The 6,772-nt window shown below is 38.9% G+C and overlaps 1 protein-coding gene across 1 annotated transcript in view; it reads right to left on the bottom strand.

The window, feature by feature from the left end:
• Positions 1 to 874: 874 nt before the first annotated feature.
• DAB1 (DAB1, reelin adaptor protein) overlaps positions 875 to 6,772 on the bottom strand; it is a 340,711-nt gene continuing 334,813 nt past the window's right edge. Inside the window, exon 16 of the mRNA XM_019501227.1 lies at positions 875 to 3,553. The gene's annotated coding sequence lies outside the window, so the exon portion shown is untranslated. The remainder of the gene's footprint in view (positions 3,554 to 6,772) is intronic.

The following is a 6,772-nucleotide window of genomic DNA, read 5'->3' as shown; positions in this document are numbered from 1 at the left end:
TATTTATTTATAGTTATTGCTTATATTTAAACACCCCCCAAAAGAGCCTTATTTTGAGACACTTAGCACTGTGTGTTTTGTGTAAGGTGTCTCAAGTTGGGCACGCAAGAATTAAGGAACCCCAAAAATAGTTTTAGTCACCTTCACAACTCTTGGCCATGACAAACTGTACTAAAGAGAAATTTCTGTTCCTTCCTGGAAGCAGCAGAACTTGAGGCAGCATCTGTGGAAAAAGTCACTCAAATGATACTGCTTTTTTTTTTTTAACATTTTTATTTGTAACAGTATTACATGGTGTGTTACAGAAATTAATGGAAAATTCTAAAAATTTGTTGTTCTTTTGTTGAATGCATTATACATAAAGTTAAAAATAATGTGTCCATATATGTTAACAAATAATGATCATCATCTGAGGTAAAGTTAAAGTAGGTCTAGAAATGTACTGCAACAGTCATTTTATCTTTCTCATCTTTATTAAAAAAATATGTCAGAATGCAGAAATAAAAATGAATGAAAACCACAGAGTAAACATTTTTGCAAAGAAGGTGCCCAGTACATTATTAGAAGTTAAGTTTCATCAGACACTTGGATGACTACAATCTATCAAAATATTTTTCATGACATGTAAAGATCAGGAAACTACAGGGGATGATAACAGGATGGTGGGTGGGATTCCCTGGTTTAAAAATTTAAAGTGACAAATTTAGTGCTAGTGAAGGATGAGGGACTTAAACAATTGCACAAGCTGGATCATGTATTTATCTACAATACTGATACAGTGCGTACCCCCACATTCCTCTGCAAATCAGCATCTCAACAATGACAAGGACAGGCTAGGGCTATGGTATGGTAGCTCTGGATTTCTTTTATTTCCCCTAACGCTGATTAAAATGAAGAAAACAGTCAATGGCAATGTGGACTATCATCTCTCATGGATCATCCAAAAATCCCAACCCTATTCAACATTTACCTACTTTTTGCGTGGACTTCTTCCACCCAAAGGTAGGTCAGTCTGAACTCTATAAATGGAATGACAATGGATTTACTGAGCCATGACTTTGCTTTTCTTTCTCTTTGAACATTTTACTGCATAACTGAAAATGCACTGACTATACAATACTTCAAATGTTTATGAAGAATCAAAATGATTATCTCGATGGGCCCATTTTGCAAGAGAAAACCTAAAAGAGCTTGACTGAGGAAGAAAGTAGCACCACTTATTGAAAGCAAAAATAGTAAAAAGAAATGCCCCTCGGGAATATATTTTTTTCCTTATTTTAATCCCCAAACATACAACCTGTATGTTTTAATTTAACTCCTAAAGTTAGATAACTGCTTGCCTCTTTCTTCTGACGTGAAAATGACTTTGCTACCAGCTGTTTGCATGGACCAAAGAATATGGTGGATGGGGATAAAACACGTTTTCTCTGTATGTTCATTAGGTCTATCCACAGATAATCTGTCATTCGCATACATTCGCTCATGCATCTAATTCAACACAAGAGACTGGAATTATGTTATGAGATTTGGTTGTACAATGACTACCCCTGCTCGTCTTTCAGCTTTCCTTGTTTACAGCAAATAAACTGATTTCTAAACACTTTTCTAGTTTATATATAGATGACTGAAAGTAAAAAGTTTACAACTCCAGGCCTATTTTAATCAATGACAGAAATGGAAAGCCTAATGTTTCAATTTAAAAACAAAATCGGCACAATAACCCTAAAAACAGATTAATCATTTGATTTGTTTAAACTTTTTTTAGTGTTAAACCACTAAATTCAATACATTGTAACTGCATAGGAACATCAGGAAAACACATTTGACCTGTATAACAACTCTCTGTAGGGCAAAAATATAGTTTTTTTTTTCCTGAAAATCATGTGCTAAACATATGAACCCAAACACTGCACTTCTGTTTCATAAATGTAAAAAAAGGAAGTTTTTAATTCTTCTGATCTGTGTGTAAACAGTTTGATGATTTCCATGAAGAGATGTCAGAATCATAAAGAAATGTCCATGAAATGTGATTTTTTTTTTTTAAAGAAAAAGATATGGAATACATTTGTATGGAAAAAGCTAGATCATAAAAATCATGTGTTCCCATCAATTTAACTAGTCGCTGACAAGCTAACTGCTGTTGGCAAATGCACTTGAGCCTCAGCCCATTGTCATAAGCATGTGAGAAAACATACGTGATGCAAAAACCACCATTTGGGTTTGCCACACCTCCCAAGCACTGAAATTTGCTACCTTCTCTACTGTGTAATGGCATTATTAAAAGAACTTCCAGAACATTTATATTTACAAAAAAACTGGCAATTTTCATTCGAACTCCTTAAAGCCATTTCCCCTTAAACATTTAAAGAGTTTAACAGTAAGATTTTTTTTTCAAGTTATAAAATAAAAATCCCATTTGAATTTTCTGATGTACAAAAAAGTGATAAAGATGAACAGTTTGATCACAGAATCAGTTTGTTATTCCAAAATTCATGCCACTGGTGTCCCATTTAAAAGTCTGTTTTATCCAAATCCATAAACCAGAATCATACCAGAATTATTTGGCAAATGATTTTTCTTCAAAAATGGCACACAGAGAAGAAAATGCTTGTCTGCATAGCATTACAGCAGCAAGAGATTGAAGAAATAAAAAATATTCCTTTTACTGTACTTTTTTTTTTTAACGAGTTTCCTAGGAAATAATGTAGTTTTCATCTCTTTCATCAATGAGATCTGATGTCCTTTCTCTACCCACAGCATGAGTATTCAAACAGAAAAGTAGCATTTCTTCCTCATGATGCACTAATATAAAGGTCCATTTGGCAACATTTTTCGGTCAGGATGAACCATCAATGCAGTTTTATTCTGCGGTTTCAAGTTTGGACTCATTTCCACAGGAGGCATTTTGCTGTTAGACTCTGTCACTCATACAAAACAAACAGAACAGAAATACAAACAAAAAAAATGACACAGCCAGTATTTTTTTTTTTTAAATATACCTAACGGGGAAAATGTGTCAGGATCCGCCTGGTGTAAATGATGATGAGAAACATGTCACCATGTCATAAAAAGTGCCGACTTGTGCCTGAAAGGCTGGTGAATGATGATGCCGCTGCTACATACTGTTTCTGCTTTTTCTGCGTAAAAGAAAAAGAATGCCTAATACGTGATGAATTTCAAACGCTTAGTATTCATATGTGGCGCATAGAAGATAAAAGTTTAAAAGAAGAACAAGGAGTTAAGATTTCCGATTCTGTGTACTCAAAACTCATGGCGAGAGGGCTGGACTCTGTATGGTAAGCAGGGCTCGTTTTTATTTTTGTGCTGCCATAGAAATTTGCCATTGGTTGCCAAAAACCGTCAGGTAAGTTTGTAGAACGGATCCAGTCGGGCAATCATTTATCTTTTGTCAGACAAGATCAATTGCGGAAAAAAGCATGAGTGCCAAAGGCCTGTCAGGTTGTAGATTTTCATTTGAGTCTTGAAGCACCACAAGCCTGTAACAATGCTATTTCTTAGGTCTGTTGATCTGGGCGTAGAGAGGTTCATCTTCCTGAGAACAATAAAAATAAAATCAGCATAGATGCCTCAAAACATTTTTAGAACATCTGCTTGTGAACAGCAATATATCTAGACTTCAAATCCAAAGGGAACTTCTAAGGAAATGTTTGCTTTCATGCAGTTTGGAAAGAACATGGCATTTTAAAGAAAAATTGACTTATGTCAGAGAAATTTAACATCATTGTACTTGAATACGTTTTACAGTATGTCTTGTATACTGGCCCTCAAGAAGTACTGCTGAGCATGTGTGTGTGTGTGAAGAAATGAAAAGATAATTAGGTGATTAGATTATTTCAAGTTTATGGGTCAGAGCCCTACCCAGTACAAATCACTGTAGTTCCAGTCTTGTCAGGCAGAGGAGCTGGTCCAAACAGTATGTCACAGAACAAAGCTGAGTATTATTATATACTGTTTATGAAGAATACGTATTTGCTAACAGATTAATAGCTACTGCAAGTAAAATGAATGAAATTGTGGTTGGAGTTCTCTGCATGACATTTAATGGAAGGGATTAGCATTATGTCTATACAGTCATTAATAGAAATATAATCACAACTATTGGAAGGAAGGCATGATGATTTGCTAGCGGCTATTTTATTTTGAATTGCTGGGAAATAAAAAAGCCTGCCATGTTTTTAGAGCGATCTTTCATATCTGACAGCGCATGTTTTCATGGATGAAGCAAGTGTTCTCTCTCTCCTAGAATTCACCCTACTTCATTTCCAGAAAGTAATTCATTAAACTGAAAATGACACCTAAAAAAGAACAAGACAGGCAGAAAGGCTAATTAATACCATGCTACATTAACTTTCCAGTTTGATAAATACCAGTAGGATGGTGAATGTAATGAAGTTAGAATCAAATTTGCATTGCAATAAGGTCAGCAGTGGTGACCTGAACTAGAGAACTTCGAGGATTTGACAAATCTACTCCCCAACTAGCCAGTGAGGAGGTAGAAAACACCTCGGACAGGATAGTGGGTCCTTTGTGGGTTTCTACTCATTAAAGTTGCCACTGTAGCCTTTCTGAATATAAACCAAAACTGGGCTATTTTCTTGAACGTTCATGCATGCAGCCTGTGGTATGAACTATCAACAATTCACGTGCTGGCTCCACTGCAAAGCTCACCTTTGCAAAGCAATTCGCCTTTGAGTTAATGCATTGCTCTGGAGTTAAGAGAAAAAAAATCTTTTATCCTAAAGTGAATCTGTGCCAGAAAAGCTTTTCCATGGGTCCACTACTAGCCTCAGGCTGTCAGCAGGCTCTGAGGCCAGATACAGGCATGATGCTTTGACTGGTATAAGATAGCAGAAACCGGTCTATACCCACAACAGAATAGAAGTTCAGCACATACAGACTGGTTTAAAAATGGCAGAATCCAGTCTAAGATTTGCCTCCCCGACCAAAGGGTGAATGCGTGTTCTGTTTACTACCGATCTAAACTACAACGCTTACAGAAAACTGCATAGCTTAGATAGATTCTGCCTCAGGCTTTTTGAATGTCTGCATCTAGCCTATGCTTCCTCTTTTACAGAGCAGCAACAGCTGGTAGACACAAGGTGCAGACAGAAATGACATTTGTTGCATGATCGGCCCCTTGAAATTGCTCTAAAGCCATGCTGCAACAGAAGAGAAGGGCTGCAGAGCCCTCTGATCACACGACAAAATTAACCCTCATTGTATGAAGGTTCAAAACTGATTTTCTGTCTGCTCCAGCTGCAGCACAGTCACCTGCAGCTGCTGTCTCTGGATGGGAGGGTGGAGGAGGCAGGGGAGGGAGGTGCCTTCTGGGGTTCTCTCAGCCTTGGTGGATTGGGGGGGGCAGTGGATTGGAGCCCCAAACCTCAGCGGGGGACTCCAATCTGCCTCTCCCCCCACTCCAGTGGGGCTGAGAAAAATCCAGAAGACCTCCCTCCCCTGCCTCTTCCTCCCATCCAGAGATAGCAACGGATCGGGGAGGGGGGGGGAGGGCAGAGCCAGGGAAAGACACAGTCTCATTCACCCTCCTGATCCATCAGTGAATGTCTGCTGGATAGGAGTGATTGGTCTAACTCATAGCAATTTCTATGAATTGCTATGAGTTAGACTCAGGAGCTGCACTTCTGTCTGCTCTCATACTTGATGGCCAATTCACATTTCCCACTTGTTTCTATGTCTCCACTTGTTCCAGTTCCAATACAGGGTTGGTTTCTGCCCAACAGGCAGGAATTTCGTTTCACCAGTGCAAACTCAAAATCCTGTCTTACTGTTCCCATGCATCTTAGAAGCAGTCTTTCTTTTTTTGTGGCTTCATTATATCCCTTAAAAAAGCTGTATATCTAGAAGTTTAAGAGGTCTCAGCTATACTTCTCCTACAACTGCCAAGCCAGGTTATACTACACCCGCTAGTAGAAAGCAAGATAAATCTTCTTTGAATGACATAGTTGAAATGATCTACAGCTAGAAGCAAATCATTTGTGACCTTGAAAAACTGAAGATTATCATAAGCAGAGCTATCCCTATGGGGCCTCCACGGCCCGGGGCATATCAGCTTGTGTGGGGCCAGAGGGTGGAGAGAGGCCAGAGCATGGAGCCAGTGGCATGCGGAGCCAGCAGCGTGCAGAGGCCATGGCTGGGCCTGTACTGCACTGTCCGCAGGGCCCCCCAAAGCATGGGGCCTGGGGCAGTCGCCCCGATTCCCCCCGCCCTTCCCGGGACAGCCCTGATCATAAAAGATGATTGGGAAGTAAACAACTATAGTTTGCAAGCTCTATTTTGAGGAATGTCCTGCCACTGCCAGTTTTCATGTACTGCGGGCACAAACTTGGCAGAATGAAGCATCATAGCTAGTCCAGAGAAAATCAGTACTAATTAAAGGGGAAATCTGACACATGCAACAGGGTCCTTATCTGGCATTTCAGGATTTGCTGGGCCTGGGGTGAATGCAACAGAAAAATCAGAAGCAAGAAAGGGAGGAGGGGAAAAAAAAGAAAAAAATCCTTTAGAACAAAAAATGCCAGTTCTTAAATGCTGCCAAGAGAAAAATCTTTGAAAATGTCAAGTATGCTTATTATAGAAAGTCTCAAATAGCTTTATGTTATGCAGATACACTTAACTGACAGATATCCCAAGGCCTCACTGACCTTGGAATCACAAGATGAGATGGACATACATGTCAGGACACATTCTCCCTTGGAAACGTGTGTGTGTGTGTGTGTATATATATATATAT

This window comes from Gavialis gangeticus, unplaced genomic scaffold (assembly GCF_001723915.1).
Source record: "Gavialis gangeticus isolate Ggan-Ray unplaced genomic scaffold, GavGan_comp1, whole genome shotgun sequence".
Taxonomy (NCBI): Eukaryota; Metazoa; Chordata; order Crocodylia; family Gavialidae; genus Gavialis; species Gavialis gangeticus.
The sequence above is the reverse complement of the archived record's forward strand: the minus strand, read 5'-3'. Positions and strand labels throughout refer to the sequence as shown.